The sequence below is a fragment of the Heterodontus francisci genome, chromosome 2 (genome assembly GCF_036365525.1).
Source record: "Heterodontus francisci isolate sHetFra1 chromosome 2, sHetFra1.hap1, whole genome shotgun sequence".
Classification (NCBI taxonomy): domain Eukaryota; kingdom Metazoa; phylum Chordata; class Chondrichthyes; order Heterodontiformes; family Heterodontidae; genus Heterodontus; species Heterodontus francisci.
Genome location: NC_090372.1, coordinates 120,290,937 through 120,309,878, shown reverse-complemented (window position 1 = coordinate 120,309,878; position 18,942 = coordinate 120,290,937). Strand labels below are relative to the sequence as shown.

Below are 18,942 nucleotides of genomic sequence, written 5' to 3'. Positions count from 1 at the left end.
TGAGTGTATTATTATGTTTAAAGTAATGGGAGCCTAAGATGGCTGAACAAAGGAAGTGTTTTCATTTCATAACTAATAATGATACAGCCTGCCAGGAGAAGTTGCAGAATTCACACTCATGAACACAGTATCCTGACAGCAACCAGATTATAATATCCTCCCACAATTAGAAACATATCTTGCCATACGCAGAAGCAGAATATCCGAGCATGAGCAGGAATGCAGTGTGCTGGCATGATTAGTGATATGATACCTTGGCTCAAACAGCAACCTGATACTTAGCCATGAGCAGCAGTCCAACACCTGGCCAGGATGGGATACTCTGACTTAAAAAGGAACACCGTACCCTATAGCAAGTAGAAACACTGTCACAAGTTGAGACACGATATACTGTCATGAGTTGAGACACAATGGGCTGAATTTTCCTGGTTCCAGTGTGGCTTGGAGGCAGGGGTGCCAGGAAAATAGGGGGTAGCTGTGCTGGAATGGCTCCCTGATGCATTCTCGCTGCCAGAGAACATTTCCAGGGGTGGGCTAGGAAATGGATCGGCTGCCTTCTGCACAGAGGCAGGCAACCAATTACAGTAGCTAAGGCCCCAATTAGGGGTGATTTTGCAGCATCAGTGGCATTTTGCCGCTGACGGAGAAGCTGCCGCCACATGGGGAGGCCACTACCTCCTTGGAGGCAGTCTCCCTGCAACAGGCTGGTGGGCCACTGGAGCCAGAGGGCCCATGCTGCAAAGAGTGGGCTGCGTTCTTGAAAGAACCTCACTGTCTCTGACCTGTCTCAGCAGTGCCCACCTCTCTTGGTGGGGCTATTGAGGCTCCAGAGCTGCCGGACCTCTGCTTGGGCCTGTAGCATCGGGAATCCACCCCAAGGACAACAAGCTTGGAGGCGGCCAATGAGGAGGCCGCCTCCCGGAAGATTGCTCCGTCAGTTTCGCTACTGACAACTGCGGGCTTGGGACCGCCATTCGGTTCCAATATCGGGATCCCAAAGCCCGCTGCAAAATCCAGCCCAATAACATGTCACGAGTTGAGATACAATAACATGTCACGAGTTGAGACACGATACCCTTTAACAGTTACGATAATACCTCATAGAAGCCAAAAATATAACATCCTATCTGAGCCTGTAACATGGATTTTTCTCATTGTTATGGACAGATTTCAGACTGTACTGGGTGGACAATTAGTCAGGGAGTTATTCCGCCAACTTCACTGGTCACCATTTCCCACCAGAAGTGGTGGTGAATGTCAGATATGCCAGCCTAGGGGATGCCATATTCCAAGTAGGTGGTAATGACACAGAGAGGTCATGTCACTTTTTTCATTGTTATCGCCATAGCTCCAATAATTACACCAGCATGTTCTTTTTTGTTCATAGTTGCTAAGCGATGATAGAAGTTCCTTTAAATTTGAAATCTTCACTCTAAGGCAGAAATTGTACAAATGGGCGATGATGTAGAACTGTAAAACTAATCTCAATCGTGAGGAATATTAGGTGTGATGTATTATGGGTGTCTAATTTGATATCACCAGTTTTATACTATTACTCATAGTTAAAATTATATCCAAAGATTGGAATTGATTGTGGGATGATTGATTCACCATTCCTGCATATGAATTGAAAATTTTACCTTAAAAAGTACCCATTCCTATGTTGTTGCACAAACAAATGGCCCCACTCTGGTGCGGGAGGTGCCTGAGGCCTACCAAAGTCATCTACCACCTGACCCTGTGCAAGTGGGAAGACAGTTGCAAACCCACTGGAATGAAGCTGACACCAGGAAATTCTCATGGGTCAACATTATATTGATTGGCCAAGTGGGCGGGGCAACATTTTCCCTTCTAGAGTTCCTGTGGGAATGCTGCCACTGAAGAAAATCTGGGCCTACATCACAGCACAAGAATATGCTAACTTGCTGTCAACTAACTGAGTTTCATCAGCACACTCACAATCAAAGGCTGAGATATTCCATAGTGCTGCTAGTGGTCTCCTGTTGTGCTTTGCCAGATGCTCACCTGACTCACTCTATCTGAGATGCTGTCCTGCTCGTATAAGAGTGTATGACATTACTGATGAAGTGGCCCAGCTTCTTGCTTCATTTTGGTGGTGGGAGCTCTTACACAGAGAGAAAAGGAGCATGTACGAACACTGGGCTGTATTTTACGCCGGACATAAAATTCGGTGGCGAACCCGCTTCCACCTGGCCCGGGGATCCGACCTGCATTTTATGGGTCCCCGGGCTTTAATTGTTCCAAGGCAGGACTTCCACCTGCTTGAGGGGGGACGTCCTGCCTCATTGAGCTGCCGGCCAATCATCGGGCCGGCAGCTCTTAGTCCCAGCAGCACCACTGGGAGCGGTGGCCACAGCTGGGACTACATCCCACCCGAGGACATGGAGCCACGACTGAAGGTAATTTGGGGTTTGCCTCGCTGGGGAGATGGGTCGCTCCCGGTGAGGCAAGGGTGGTTGTTTTGGGGGAAGGGGAGCGTCTCGGGTCCTGGGGTGGTTGAGGAAGTGGGTGCGGCCCTCAATCGGGCACCCTGTGCCTGATTTTCAGGTCCCCCCGATGTGCTGAGAGGCCGCCCAGTGATACTGGCCGGCCTTTCATGTCTCCTGGATGCACGCTTGCCATGGGTAAAATATATAAAGTGGGGCAGAAGTGGGAGTGAGCCGGGAAGGCCTCCTGGAGCCTCCCGCTCGATTTTACGCCACCATTCGGCTTGCTGGGGTGCTGCAAAGTTCCGGCCATTGTGTCTGCATGCACAGCTTGAGCACACCTTCTCAATCTAAACACGAGTGCTATGTTGCTGCTGGTCAGGCGTGCCTGTGTGTTGGTGAGTGAATTTGAAGGAGGATCAAGAAAAAGACAATAAAGAAGATTTTTGCCTTGTGAGGCATCCTCTCTTCAACAAGGACCGGAATTTTTCCAACCCATTGGAGACAGGCTGGGAGGCGGGAAGGGTGGTAAATTGCCGCGAAAGGTGTTGGGAGGGAAGCCCAATGTCTTTACATCAGGAGCGGATATTACCACAGGCGGCCGGGCTGGCAGGAGTAGGTCACGCTGGAACTTGGCGAGAAGGTAATTAAGCCTGTTAACCAGGTGATTAACTGTGATTGTACCAGATTTCCCATTTTACGAGGGACACACAGGAACAACAGAGCTTCAGAACCTCACCAGCTATTACAAGGCAGAGGCTTGGCAGACAATCAGTGTTAGCTGCAGTCGGCAGCCATTGCAAGATGTAGTGTGGCTTGGGAAGGAAAGTAAAATGAAGTAGATGTGGCAGCAGCAATTAGATGCAAAGACAAAATTGGCTCGCACAATGGGGGCATTGTGCTTGAGTGTCCTCTGTGAATTGGCACTTGTCTGTGCAGAGCAAGGGAGCTGGATGGCCCAGAGACCTAAGTCCAACTATATGCCATAAGCCCCATTCACTCAGTCTTCAAGACCTCCAGTGAGGAGGAGCATCAGAGAGGGAGAGGGTTGCAGCCAGGAGTGGGGCAGCAGCACCCAGAGGAGCGACGTGATCATGAGGCTAGAAGGGGGCACAGACGAGGAGGGTGCAGAAGGACACGACCTCTTGCACGTAGATGACATTAGCTACGAGAGGGGCACAACCTCTTGTTTGCAGAAAATGCTACCCACTAGCAAGAGTGTACCGTTGGAGGCTCAATTCCTGAAAATGTCAGAGCAGCAGTGTTGCTGAAGACTGCCCCTCTCCAGGGAGGTGGTCATTGAGCTGTGTGGCATGATGGAGGATGAGCTGAGCTCTATGCTAGGGGGTGGGCAGCCACTGCCTTTTGTATTGAAGGTCACCGTGGAGCTGATTTCTACACCTTCGGGATCTTCGGGAGATATCTGTGGAATCTCCAAGTCTGCGGCCCATTACTGCATCAAGATGGTCATCAAAGCCATGTTCAAGAGAGCCAGCCAGTACGTGCGCTTTCGCACCGATCTGGACAGTCAGGCTGAGAGGGCTATAGAATTCGGGGCCATCGCTGGATTCCCTCAGGTGCAGAGTGTCATCGACTGCACACTTGAGGCTATCGAGGCTCCCACAGACCAGTCAGCAACCCTCATCAACAGGAAGGGCTTCCACTCACACAATGTGCAGCTGGTCCGTGACCACCGCAAATGGATCCTTCAGGTCTGTGCTAGATTCCCGGGAAGCTGTCATGATGCTTACATATTAAGGCAGTCCCCGGTGCCCGAACTTTTCAAGCTCCGCTCGCATCTTCAATGATAGATACTGGGTGATAAGGGCAGCCCACTAAAGACATGGCTACTGACACCTGTGAGGAATCCAAGCACAGATGCAGAGGAGAAATACAACAGCAGCCACGGCACAATTTAAGTGACGATTGAGCAGACCATATGGCTTCTGAGGAGGCCCGGCTAGATCTGGTGGAGCCCTTCAGTATGCCCCAGCAAGGGTCTCGCATATCGTGGTGTGTGCTGCGCTCTGCATTATCTGGTGCTACAGAAAAGATAAGCTTTGAACAAGGAGGACATCCTGGAGCAAGATGCCTCCTCCAAGGATGAGGATATGGAGAGGGAAGGCGGCCAGGCGCAACATGATGAAGACCCTGAGGGACAGCAGTCAAAGGGCAATTCGATCAGCACAAAGGAGGCTCGCAACTCGCTAATAGAGGTAAGTTTCACATGAAGCTTACTTACACACCTAGTCAATCCAATAAATCCTTCACATCTGCAGCTCTGTTGCCATTTCCTTGAATGACCATACCATTCCCCTGGACCTGTCATTGCACGAGGCAACATGGGAAATGCAGTGACCTCACCTGGTGTGGTCCTTCTCACAACACCCTTTGCGGGAGCCAGCTAACAGTTAATGGCCCAGTAGTGTGCAACAAGTAAATTTTCCTTTTAGTGATGCACCATTTCAGAATTCATTGGAGACACATACACAGCAAGGTGACATCTAGCATCAAAATATAAACCCTTGAATCTCAAGTGCAGCTAGGTGGATTTTTTCACACACTTGCGGGCATTTTCTGTGGTTCTCCCTCTGCGCTGGCAGCTGAAGTGGAGGCAGGCTGCTGACCTTTCTGCTCTGTGATTCTCAATGACAGTAGCACAAGTTTGCACCTGGGCACCTTCACACGTGTACCTGAAGCACAACTGGCTACACCATTTTTCAGCAGGTTTGGCTCAACAGGGCCTCAATTTCCTCTGCAAAAATTAACCACAATTCCAGGATCATCCAGAAGGACAAAGAGATCCATGGGATCTGGGAAGCATTAAAGGATATTGGAGTAAGAAAGGCATATATGATTCGCACTGCTGCTTATTTGAAGAATGAATTTGAAGAATAGGCTGAACAGCTTGGTTTTTTGCTGTCATTTCTATATAATCCTTTTCTCTACTACCAACTACCTCCTTAAACTTCCCCACCTTCACCTCTAACAACACTTATGAGGAGTTTATGGATTTCTTCATTACTGAGATATGAACTATCATTCAGCTACATCTTCTACATTCCCACCTTTCTCTTGACCCCTAAGCCAGATCTTCTCCCAGTATTCCTATTGCCCTAACTGTGCACCCTGTCTCTCTCTCGTTTCTCCCCTAAATCCCCTGTGCCCTTTTCAAGCTCACCTCAATTTAAAGCAGGTTTTAAAAAGTAACAATGAAGAATGAACGAAATAAGTGTGAGACAAGTGTTGACATTTTGACAGGATTGATGAGTTTTTTTATAGTTTTATTGTATATTGTCCCAAAGGCTGTTTCCCGTTTGTACAAACTACATTCAGTGGAAACTATGGGCTCATTTAAATAGCTGGGGTGAGCTGCACCCCCCACGATTACGTGGAGGGGGCAGGTTGTCCATCCCTGGCAATGGCGCAGCTGCCTGTGCGCAGGCGCTGACGTCATTTTTAAAAGGCTTTGAGCCCAACTGTTAAATTAAAAAATTTAAAGCGCAAGAACTTAAAAATCAACAAAGACATTTCTTCTGCCCCTCTCCCACCCCCAATAACAACTAAATTAATTACTTGCCCTCTTCCCCTCTCCCAAAACACTTATCCTGTCCACCTGACCGCCCCCACCCCACCAAAGTTTTTTTAAATTCATTTGTGGGATGTGGGTGTCACTGGTTAGGCCAGTATTTATTGCCAATCCCAAATTGCCCTTGAACTAAATGGCTTGCTAGACCATTTCAGAGGGCATTTAAGAATCAACCATATTGTTGTGGGTCTGGAATCACCTGTACGCCATAAACTTTAACCTCAAACCCTACCCACCATACTTTGACCCTGTTCGCTTTCTCACCCCCCCCCTCCCCACCCCACACTGAGAAACTTTCCTCCTCCCCACCATCTCCACCCCCCCACAAGTGTTCCACCTCGTTTCCCTGGACAGGGATTCGAAGGCGTGGGAGTGCCAGCCACCGGGCTGAAGATTGGAGTGGGAACTCCGGTGGGGACGTAAGTATAATTAATGCATTCATGTGCAACTATTTGTATATGTAAATGTGGGGGTCCTGTCACCGAGTGACAGAGGGGCCGCCATGAGGCCCCACTGTTGGCGGCAATATTGGGCCAGGCCCTCCTGGTGTCAGGATGTGTGGTGGCCCTCTCCCGGAGGCATTTTCTGGCTCCCCTGCCATGAAATCTGACATCGAGGCGTATGTAAAATCCAGCCCTTTGACTCTAAACCATCACCATAAGATTAATACAAGTTAAATGGAGAAAATGAATGCATATACAAATGTGCTTGTTCTGGTTTTTGAATAGAAGTGTTTTGCCATTGCCTGAGGGATTCTGTGTAGCCAAAACATCAACCGTTTCTTTGAATTAAAAAAAACTACATTCTGCTTTTTCAACCCTACCCCCTAAACTCCTGACTACCCAACTTCCATTCTTGGTCCCTATATTAGCTAGTACTACCTTATACTCTCTGTGAAGAGCAGGGGTCTTCTCCTTGGTGTCCCAGTCAATATTTATCCCTCAACGAAAACAGATTATTTGGTCATTATCATAATGGTGTTTGTGGGACCTTGCTGTATGTAATTTGGCTGCTGTGTTTCCTACTTCTCAACAGTAACTACACTACAGAAGTACTTGGTTGGCTGTAGAGCTCTTTAGGAGACCCTGAGATCATGAAAGGTGCTGTATTAATGCAAGTCTTCCTTTCTTTTTATTGCCATGGTCCTTGAACATGTTGTTTCCTACAAGATCTGTCTTAATCTCTCTTGCCAATAGGGCTTCAATTTCTCTCACAGCACCAAAAAAAGCCCTAACCAAAATCATGAATCTCTGACTATGACTACAGTCTGTTAGTCCTTCGCATATTCCTTGGTTTTTCTGCAGTCTTCAACTCAATGGCCAAACTATCCTTCTCACTGACCAGTCACTTGGTTCCAATCTTACCTATTTGATCGTAGCCAGTAGTGGCTTCTTCCTTTTTCTATGCTGTGAGCTCACAAATTGTACAGGATTTGTCCGCACTCGATTCCACGCTTACTTCCATAAATGCAAACAAATTATCTGCAGCAACAGCTTCTTTCCTGCCATCTGCTCCAGTACTTCAGGAGTACCAAGGATCTATCCTTGGTCCCTCCTCTCCCTTTGCCACTTGGTGACAGCATCCAGATACATGGAGCAGAATTTTCCTAGGCCATTGGAGATGGGTTCAAGGGAGAGCAAGGTGAGAAAGTCCCTGAAAGGGACATGATCCCACCCTTTTCTGGCTTTCCCTGTGCAGGATTGAAGGGAGAGGGAAAACCCCTTGGATCTGTCAGGGAAGTAATTAGGAGCTTCTTGAGGTTGTTAAGCAGCTCGTTATGAGGTCCTTTAGCCCTGAATTCTGGATTTCCCAGTCATGGAAACTGTTTTTTGATGTGTCAGGAACTTGCCAGAGTCACCGAGGTGAATGCACAGTAGGAAGAGCATCTTCAGCGAAACTGACAAACTGGGAAGGCTTTGATCAGCGACACTGAAGAGCTCCAGCCGTGGTCAGGTGAGTGGCTGCTGTTCACAGCACTATTCTCAGAGAGTGCGATCATTGCTTGACAGATAATTGCCAACGTGGAAGGCACTTCACCACCTGTCTAGCACTTCACTCACCTTCAGCTGCTCTTTCCTGCTGCCAGCCTTCTACCTCTGCTAAGGATCAAGAGCAGAGGCCACACCACAGCCAACTGCTTCAGCAGGAGCAACACAAGCAGCAGTACCAGCTGCCTTCTCCTGTGCTGCATGCCCTTCCACAGGGCAGATAGAATGGACAACAAGATCCAGCTGGAAGGAGGCGAGACCTCCAACACAGGGTCTACAAGCAGTTTTCTTGACATGTCTGAGCAGCAGTGCCTCAGGAAGCTAAGACTCTCACAGCAGCTTGCTGCTGACATCCGCAGCAGCCTCCTGGTACAAGACCTCCTTCCCAGTGGAGCAGGTGGGCACATATTGCCAGTGGCCAACAAGGGCCTGTCACTGGAAGATCCCCCAACCGCCCTTTCAGGTTTCTGCCTCTTGCCAAGTTGTGTGCTTTCTTCTGCAAGGAAGGAAAGCAGAGAGGTATGAGTTCTTGCAATGGCTTGTATGGTGAGGATGGAAGGACAACATTTGTGGACAGTGAATTTGAGACATGGGTGCAAAAGAATAATAGGCTGAGGGTGAGTGAGAGTGTTGGGTGTTTGGCTTGGGATGTGAGATGCCTGAAGAGAGAAGAATGAAACTGTTGACCTGAGGAGTGCTGTGCAGGAGAATGCTGGCAAGTCAGAGTGTGGGGTTTGGGACTTGAATGTTTCATGCCACTCACCTTTTTTGCCCCCCTGAGGTCCTAAATCCTCTTGGTGAACTGTCTCCAGGTTGGAGGGACCACACTTCTGCTGCTGACTTCCTCGGTTGCTTCCATGGAGACCCATTTGGTTGGAGAGGTTGTCCTAGACCTGGTGTGCAGGGCACAATTTCAAAATTTGCGGATGACCCAAAACTTGGAAGAATTGTGAAGAGTAAGGAGGATAATGATAGACTTCAAGAGGACAAAGACAGGCTGGTGGAATGAGCAGACACATAGCAGATACAATTTAATGCAGAGAAATGTAAATTGATACATTTTGGTAGGAAGAACAAGGAGAGGCAATATAAAATAAAGGATACATTTCTAAAAGGGTTGCAGGAGCAGAAGGACTGAGGGGTATATGTGCACAAATCGTTGAAGGTGATAGGGGAGGTTGAGAAAATGGTGAATGAGGCATAGTGAATCCTGGGTGTTATAAATAGAGGCATAGAGTACAAAAGCAAGGAAGTTATGCTTGACCTTTTATAAAACACTGGTTCGGCCTCAACTGGCGGAAGGATCGTGAACCAGAGGACACTGATTTAAGGTGATTGGCAAAAGAACCAAAGGCGACATGAGGAAAAGCTTTTTTACACAGCAAGTGGTTAGGATCTGGAATGCACTGCCTGAGAGTGTGGTGGAGGCAGATTCAGTTGTCGCTTTCAAAAGAGATTTGGATAATTATCTGAAGAGAGAAAATTTGCAGGGCTACGGGGAAAGGTGGGTGAGTGAGACGAGCTGAGTTGTTCTCGCAGAGACGATGGGCCAAATAGGCTCCTTTTGTGCTGCAACTGTTCTATGATTCTCCGATTCCTTTCCTTGGGAGAGCTCACCTCAATTCAGATCCCACAGAAGGACCTCCAGGTAAGACCTGGCGGGGGGGGGGGGGGGCGGGGGGAGGGGGCAGCCTTCCCTGGTTTCCTCTCCATTCCTGTGGTTACTGTAGCTTGAAAAATCCAAGTGCTGGTGAGCTTCTCTGGCACATACCGTGCTCCCTTTTAATGAGAAATCCATCCTTTGACAGAATGGACGCGTCATCCTGCCCTCCCTCCCTAATTGGTTGAGGAGCCCAGAGGCAGGCTGTGAACTGGTTTGTTCTGGTAAAGAGTGACAGTCAGGCACACTGTGCAGACGGTTATGTTCCAAAGCCAGAATGGTCCCAGGGAATAAGTTGGTAAGATTTCACCCATGGTGTCAGCTTCCACATATATACTGAATACACCGCTTGACCTCACGACCGCTTCTTTCAACCCCTCCGCCATCTCTATGCTGTGAGATGATTTTCTGACAGTCTTGGATGAGCTATAATTTTCTCCAGTTAAAAATAATGCTTCCAATTTAAATTTTCATCCTCATTAATATATTTGTGTAGCTGGGAAAGCAGATATAGTTCGATGTCGAGGTTAACAATTCATTCAGTGGCTTCAGCTGATGCAGTATGAATGGTTGTGATGCCACCAGGAATGCATCTATCAGGGCAAGAGTTCAGTATGTGGGCAATGACTTGGATGACCACAATCACAATTTGCGCTGGTCCTCATGTTCCACTTGCACAGCAAGTGGCCACATCTTCCCTGGCCCATCCTCAAGCAGTTGAACGTTGTCCAGATTTTCTGTTGGGGGTTGAAACCTGGGACTTCACCACACGGGTCATTTACCAGGTTGCAGTTGGTGATGTTAGTCAACCAGGAGGTGCACTGCTATCAAGAAGTGGGGCTGTCGTCGGTTTGTAGGATGTGGAGTGTGTTCCATGAAGGGCTGCAAAATTTCAAGCGAGAGCGTGGGGTTTTTATGAGTCCCTGTATTCATGGGAGTTCTTTGATAGCTGTCAACCAATGGTGTTCTTTGCGGAGAACGTTTTTCTGCAGAATTCGTTAAAATCTCTTAATGGATTTGCCGCTCCCTATCTCTGTAACCTCCTCCAGCCCTATAATTCTCATAGTATATTCTGCCTTATTACACACACCTCATTCCCTTCTTCCTTCCAGTGGCCACCATGCCATCAGCTGCCAAGGTCCCACGCTTTAGGATTCCCTCCCAAACAAGTCCACCTTTTCTAGTTTTTTCTCCTCCTTTAAGATCTTCATTAAAACCCACCTCTTTTTGATCAAGCTTTCGGTCATCCCTTCTGCTATCTCCTTCTCTGGCTTGTCACACATTTTAGGCTGACTTTACCTCTGAGTGGCTTGGGATGCTTTTCTACAAAAGAGGCACTATATATTTGCAAGTTCTTGTTGAAAAATTGGTCAAAAAAGTTGACAAGTGTCCCAAGCAGTCTTTGAGTTTTCTTTTCCACATCTCCCAGTTACTTTAAACTGTGTTCTTTTTTGTTTTCTTTGCTCTTTTCCACTTTCCTCATTTAAATTTCCTTGTTTTCTGTTCCTTTAACATCAATGATCACTATTCTTGTGTTCACTTTAAGAAAAGGATACTGAGGAGATTCCCCTGCCCCTTGTCTAACCCTTGTCTGTGTATCCACTATGCCCTCCTGTTTTGCAGTGAATACATTTTGCAGCTCCTACCCTTTCGAACAAAGGAATTTTTGACCCTACTACCTCGATAGTACATTGCTCCATATTGTGCCTTCCTTAAAATGAGAATGCCAGTATAGTACTGGTAATGTTTATTGATATGGGTTGAATAGGCTATTTGCATCATTATGGGATGGGTGCGTGAATGACAGCATCATATCTGCACCCAAACACATGCAGAGAGTGCTGTTTATTAACACTTACTATATTGCCATTGCATTTTATATTGATTGAAAAAGTAGTTAGGAGAGGAATGGACAAAAATGGAGAGAATTGGGACAAAAATAATCAAAAACTAATGCCAAGCATCTTTACAAAGCACCCTGTGCTTTGCTGAACAGCAACACGAATACTGTGCACATACTGAATTTGAATGAGATGTATTTTGAATAACAAAGTACCATTAGATTCAAAGCAGTAACATAGCAAAGCTAAGATGCATCTTTGATCGAATGCAATATTGTGACATATTTAGCTCTAGCAAATACATTTAGATTATTAACCCTTGGATTCCTGCATTAGCAAACCTGATTTAAATCTCAATATGTAACCGCACAATGATGTTTCTTTTTAGCTGATCCCAATAATATAGAAAATTAATGGTGTATGTTTCCATTGGTTTCTTTAATCCTGATAAAATATCCAACATCAAACATTTATGGGAAGTTGTTTTCTACAGCTGTCCTGTTAAAAACATTGTGTGTAATTTGCAAACACGAATCCAGAGAGCTTCATTCTTAAAGAAATTTGCTGCATATTAAAGGAGCTATAAAATACGCTAGAATAGTAAATGTATCCATCATACACAAAGATCGAATCTAACATCATATACAACCTCAACAATAACACCGTCCTTTTATATTGAGTCTTTAATGTAAGAAAATCTCCCAAGATGCTTCACAAGAGCCTTAGCAGACAAAAATTAACACCAAACCAAATAAGGAGACATTAGGACAAGTGACCAAAAGCTTGGTTAAAGAGGTAGGTTTTAAAGAGTGTGTTAAAGTAGAGAAGCAGAGATGTTTCTGGAGGAATTTCTAAAGCTTAGGGCAGCTGAAGGCACAGTGGTCAGTGGTGAAGGAAAAGAAGTGGGGGATAGACAGAGGCCAGAGTTGGAAGAACACAGAGTTCTTGGAGGGTTGTAGAGCTGGAAGTGGTTATAGAGATAGGGAGGGGCGAGGTCATGGAGGGATTTGAAAACAAGAAATGAGAAATTTTAAAATCAAGGCATTGCCACACCGAGAGCCAATGTCAGCCAATGAACACTGAGGTGATGGGTGAATGGGACTTGGTACAATTTAGGATGCATGCAGCAGAATTTTGGATGAGCTTCACTTTATGGAGGGTGGAAGATGGGAAGCCGTCCAGAGAGCATTGGAATAGTTCAGGCTGGAGGTAACAAAAGCATGGTTGAGGGTTTTGTCAGCAGATGGCTTGAGGCATGTTTGGAGACAGGAGATATTATGGAGATGGATAAGTGGTCTTGGTGATGGAGAGGATATTGGGTCAGAGCTCAGCTCAGGGTTAAATAGGACGCCAAGGTTGCAAACAGTCTGGCTCAGCTTGAAATGGTAGTACGAAGAGGATGGAATTGGTGGATATGGACAGGAGTTTGTGACATTGGCTTCATCTTCAAAATTTTTAGTTGGAGGAAATTTTTCCTTTATCCAGTACTAGATGTCAGACCAGCAGTTTGGCAACACAGATGCAATGGAGGGGTTGAGACAAGGTTGTGAGGTAGAGCTGTGTGTTAGTATACATGCGGAGCCAGATGTGTTTTTGGACAATGCCATCAAGGGGCAGCATGTAGATGAGAAAAAGGGGAGGAACAAGGATAGATCCTTGGCGGGTGGGGGGGGGGGGGGGGGGGGGAGTCCAGTGATAAAGGTACTGAGGCATAAAGAGCAGCCATTGCAGGCAATTTTCTGGCTATGATAAGCCAGATAGGTAAGCGTACAACCAGTGAAAGCAATCCCATGCAGCAGGCATGGAGGTTAGGTGACAAAGGAGAATTCTCCTTTCCATTGTGAAGCATTTACCATTTTATTTGTGTTGCTATTCAATTTTTAAGTTGTTTGAAAACCCCAAACTGAGAAGGCAGTGTGCCGGGTCTGCCATCCATGGAGATCTCCATTTTGCAACATCACTTCTCGGTTTTACAATTGGTCAAAGTAAAAATAGAGGAAGAGAAAGAAAGACATAGTGTTGCTAGGATTTTGTCGCCTCATTTGATAGAATTGGTACTATTTGTAATTAAAGACATGATTAATCCTAGATCGAAACTGCTAATATCTAATAAACAAAATGTGTGGCAATCTTTTTTTTTGGTGAGCAAACAAATTCAGTTATAAGCCTGAAAACTGTAAATATTGTACCTAAATATGGACAATTTCAGGTGACTTGGAACAGTAATAAACAGTTGAGGTCAAGCAACAAGGAACAAAAACCAACGTACATCTGCATTCTTGTTATATACTATCTATTATTCCGTATGTTATAAATGAAGGATTATATACACTGATCCTTTTTATCAAAGACAGCTTATATGTATTAGCCTAAGTGAAGCACACAGGACAAATAGTGCAATAGATGCCTGAGGTCACACAGGTAGCTCCACAGATGCCAATGTTGTAAACTACAGAAAAATAATCTGACATCAATTGATTGCTGGTCACTGCAGATCAGGTGATTCGTGATGTGACCTTGGGTATCTGTTCAGCCTAGAATCTGTGATGAACAATCCCAAATGGGTGTAATTGGTGAAAACTCGGGGCTAGCTTTGTGGGTGGGGACTGCTTCAGGCAAATGGACATTTGAACCAGCATAAAGGATCATGGATACTCCAGAGTAAAATGGCTATGGGCACAAATCACCTCTGTTTAAAATTCTGTGATCTTTTAGTGCTATTTAATTCGATTACATCCATATTAAGCTGATATCTAAAATCATATAGAAACTCCTGCTAGTGTTCTGATATTAAGATGTTCAAGTGTGCAGATAACTAATTTAAAGGTGCCAGGGTCAAGGATGTCATGGAGCGACTGCAGGACATTGAAGGAGGACGGTGAACAGTCTGAGGTCGTGGTTCACATTGGTACCAATGACATAGTTAGAAAGAGGGATGAGGTCCTGCAACAAGAATTTAGGGAGCTAGGTAGCAGATTAAAAAGCAGGACCTCAAAGGTTGTAATCTCTGGATTACTCTTGGTGCCACGTGCTAGTGAGTATAGGAATAGGAGGACAGAGCAGATGAATGCGTGGCTGAAGAGATGGTGTGGGAGGGAGGGCTTTAGATTCCTGGATCACTGAGTCTGTTTCTGGAGAAGGGGGGACCTGTACAGGTTAGATGGGTTGCACCTGAACCGGAACGGAACCAACATCCTTGCTGGAAGGTTTGCTAGTGCTGTTGTGGCTAATTTGGCAAGGGGATGGGATACAGACTAGAGGTACAGTAGGGGGTGAGGCACAGTCAGATATAGAAGAGAAACTAAGTCAGTCTGGAAGGCAGAGCAAATACAGACCTGTTAAGGCACAAGTGAATAATGCAAGGCTGGATTGCATCTATTTTAACGCAAGGAGTTTTACAAGTAAGGCAGATGAATTGAGGGTATTTATTAACACTTGGAATATGATCATTGCTATCACAGAGACATGGTTGAGGGAAGGGCAGGATTGGCAGCTCAATATTCCAGGGTATGGAATCATCAGGCATGACAGGGAAGGGTGTAAAAGAGGAGGTGGCATTGCACTGTTGATCAAGGAGTCAATTACTACAGTAAGAAGGGATGATATCTTAGAAGGTTTCTCAAATGAGACCATATGGGTCGAACTTAAAAACAAAAAGGGGGCAATCACTTTGCTGGGAGTGTACTACAGGCCTCCAAAAGGTCAGGGAGATATAGAGGAGCAAATATTTATGCAAATGTCAGAGAGGTGTAAAAATAATAGAGTACTGTGTGCAGTTCTGGTCGCCGCACTACAGGAAAGATGTGATTAAGCTAGAGAGGGTGCTGAAAAGATTCACAAGGATGTTGCCTGGTTTGGAGGGCTTGAGTTATAAAGTGAGATTGGATAGGCTGGGTCTGTTTTCCCTGGAGCGAAGGAGGCTGAGAGGGGATATGATAGCGGGAGATAAAATTATGAGAGGCATAGATAGGGTAGACAGCCAGAGTCTGTTTCCCATGGTAGGGGTAACTAAAACTAGAGGGCATAGATTTAAGGTGAGAGGGAGGAGGTTTAAAGGGGATCAAAGGGGTAAATTTTTCAGAGACTAGCGGGTATCTGGAATGAGCTGCCTGAGGAGGTGGTGGAGGCAGGAACAGTAGCAACATTTAAGAGGCATCAGGACAAGTACTTGAATGAGCAAGGCAAAGAGGGATATGGAATTAATGCAGGCAGGTGGGATTAGTATAGATGGGCATTATGGTCAGCATGGACATGGTGGGCCGAAGGACCTGTTTCTATGCTGTACAACTCTATGACTCTAATAATAGTAAGGAATTTCAACTTCCCCAATATTAACCTGGATATTCTTAGGGCAAAAGGCCTAAAGGGGGCTGAATTCTTAAAGGGCATACAGGAGAGATTTTTGAGCCAGTACGTAGAAGGTCCTACAAGAGAAGTAGCAGTACTGGACCGAATCCAAGGGAATGAAGCTGGACAAGTGGTAGAAGTGTCAGTGGGGGAGCATTTCAGGGATAGTGACCATAACTCTGTAAGATTTAAGGTAGTTACGGAAAAGGACAAAGAGGGACCGGAAATAAAGGTACTGAATTGGGGGAAGGCCGATTTCAATATGATAAAACAGGATCTGGCCAAAGTATTTACTAGTAGGAATATCTACATCAGACCAGTGGGAGTCATTGAAAAAGGAAATAGTGACAGTTCAGGGCCAGCATGTTCATGTAAAGGTGAAAGGTAGGTCCAGGATGTCAAGGGATATAGAGGATTGGATAAGGAGGAAAAAAAGGAGGCTTATGGCAGATTCAGAGTGCTGTAAACAGCAGAAGCCCTAGAGAGGAGTATAGAAAGTGTAGGGGGGTACTTAAAGAAAGTAATAAGGAGAGCGAAGAGGGGACATGAAATAACACTGGCGGGCAAGATAAAGGAAAATCCCGAGGCATTTTAGAAGTATGTTAAGGGCAAGAGGATAACCAGGGCAAGAGTAGGGCTCATTAAGGACCAAAGTGGCAGAGGACATAAGTGAGGTTTTAAATAATTACTTTTTATCTGTGTTCACTATGGAGAAGGACGATGTAGCTGTAGAGATCCGGGAGGGGGATTGTGATATACTCAAACAAATTAGCATTGTAAGGGAAGAAGTATTGGCTGTTTTAGCAGGCTTAAAAGTGGATAAACCCCCAGGCCCAGATGAGATGGATCCGAGGCTGTTATGTGAAGCAAAGGAAGAGATAGCAGAGGCTCTGACACAAATTTTCAAATCCTTTCTGGCCACAGGAGAGATGCCAGAGGACTGGAGGACAGCGAATGTGGTACCATTATTCAAGAAGGATGGCACGGATAAACTAGGTAACTACAGGCCAGTGAGTCTAACATCAGTGGTTGGGAAACTATTGGAAAAAATTCTGAGGGGCAGAATTAATCTCTACTTGGAGAGGCAGGGATGAATCAAGGATAGTCAGCATGGCTTTGTCCTGTCTAACAAACTTGATTGAATTTTTCGAGGAGGTGACTAGATGTGTAGATGAGGGTAAAACAGTAGATGTAGTCTACATGGACTTCAGTAAGGCTTTTGATCAGGTCCCACATGAGAGATTGGTTAAGAAAGTAAGAGCCCATGGAATCCAGGGCAATTTAGCAAATTGGATCCTGCTTCGTGGCAGGAGGCAAAGGGTGATTGTCGAGGGCTGTTTTTGCAAGTGGAAGCCTGTGAACAGTGGTGTACCACAGGGATCGGTGCTGGGACCCTTGCTGTTTGTAGTGTACATTAATGATTTAGACGTGAATATAAAAGGTATGATCAATAAGTTTGCAGATGACACTAAAACTGGTGGTGTCGTAAATAGTGAGGAGGAAAGCCATAGATTACAGGACAATATAGATGGGCTGGTAAGATGGGCGGAGCAGTGGTAAATGGAATTTAATCCTGAGAAGTGTGAGGTGATGCATTTTGGGAGGACTAACAAGGCAAGGGAATATACAGTGGATGGTAGGTCCTGAGGAAGTACAGGGGATCAGAGAGACCTTGGTGTACTTGTCCATAGATCACTGAAGGCAGCAGCACAGGTAGATAAGGTGGTTAGGAAGGCATATGGGATACTAGCCTTTATTAGCTGAGGCATAGAATATAAGAGCAGGGAGGTTATGATGGAGCTATATAAAATGCTAGTTAGGCCACAGCTGGAGTACTGTGTACAGTTCTGGTCGCCACACTATAGGAAAGATGTGTTTGCACTGGAGAGGATGCAGAGTAGATTCACAAGAATGTTGCCTGGGCTGGAGCGTTTCAGCTATGAGGAGAGACTGGATAGGCTAGGGTTGTTTTCCTTAGAGCAGAGAAGACTGAGTGGAGACCTGATAGAGGTATACTAAATTATGAGGGGCATAGATAGGGTAGATAGGAAAAAACTTTTTCCCTTAGCAGAGGAGTCAATAACCAGGGGGCATAGATTTAAGGTAAGGGGCAGGAGGTTGAGAGGGGATTTGAGGAAAAAAATTTTCATCCAGAGGGTGGTTGGATTCTGGAACACACTGCCTGAAGGGGTGGTAGAGGCAGGAACCCTCAACATTTAAGAAGTATTTAGATGAGCACTTGAAATGCCATAGCATACAAGGCTATGGGCCAAGTGCTGGAAAATGGGATTAGAATAGATAGGTGCTTAATGGCTGGCACAGACATGATGGGCCAAAGGGCCTGTTTCTGTGCTGTATAACACTATGACTCTAAATAAAATACTCTACAGATATAAAATGGTAAACAATTTTATCAGAATAGTAGTAGTATCTGTACTAATCAGAAACTATGGCATGTGACAGTTTCTTAAGGTATTGAGTTCTTGGGGTGTGGTTTTGAAATCGCTCTAACAGTTTGATTAAGGTCATATAATATTTAGATGTACATATCTTTATAAGATGAACTACGGTTGCATTTTTGCTGCAGGGGATTGCAATAAACATCAGGAACTGCTCAGGTATGGGATTAGACATGATCAGTGCTTTGAGAAACATTTTTAGTATATTATTCATTTATCTGCCACATACCATAAAATGCAACTTTATTTTTATTTGCACAGAAAAAATGGGGATTATTTACAAGATAGTTACTGGACTCTACTGTAGAGAATTAAATCAGCACTCTCATCAAAAAATAATGAATTGTAAATTCAGAGTGCTGAAACAAATACATCTGGGTCAGTAGAGGTAAGACAGTAAAAAGGTAGATTGTGGACAGCACCAAGAGAAATGAAAAGAAAATCTATTGGGTATGTACAAAGTTGGTAAAGGATAAAGACTAGTTCGGTGCTTTGAAAATAAATACTGAGGAGAAATATTGTCAGAGATTTTTACAATTTCAGGTATTTTTAAAGTACCATTTCTCTCCTAACATTTTCAGTTATTCCTGTAAGTGGACCTTGTTGTTAAG

The 18,942-nt window shown here is 45.3% G+C and overlaps 1 protein-coding gene across 1 annotated transcript in view; it reads left to right on the top strand.

Annotated features, from left to right (window-relative positions):
- hepacam2 (HEPACAM family member 2) overlaps positions 1-18,942 on the top strand; it is a 142,411-nt gene that overhangs the window by 16,840 nt on the left and 106,629 nt on the right. The gene's annotated exons all lie outside the window — the stretch shown is intronic.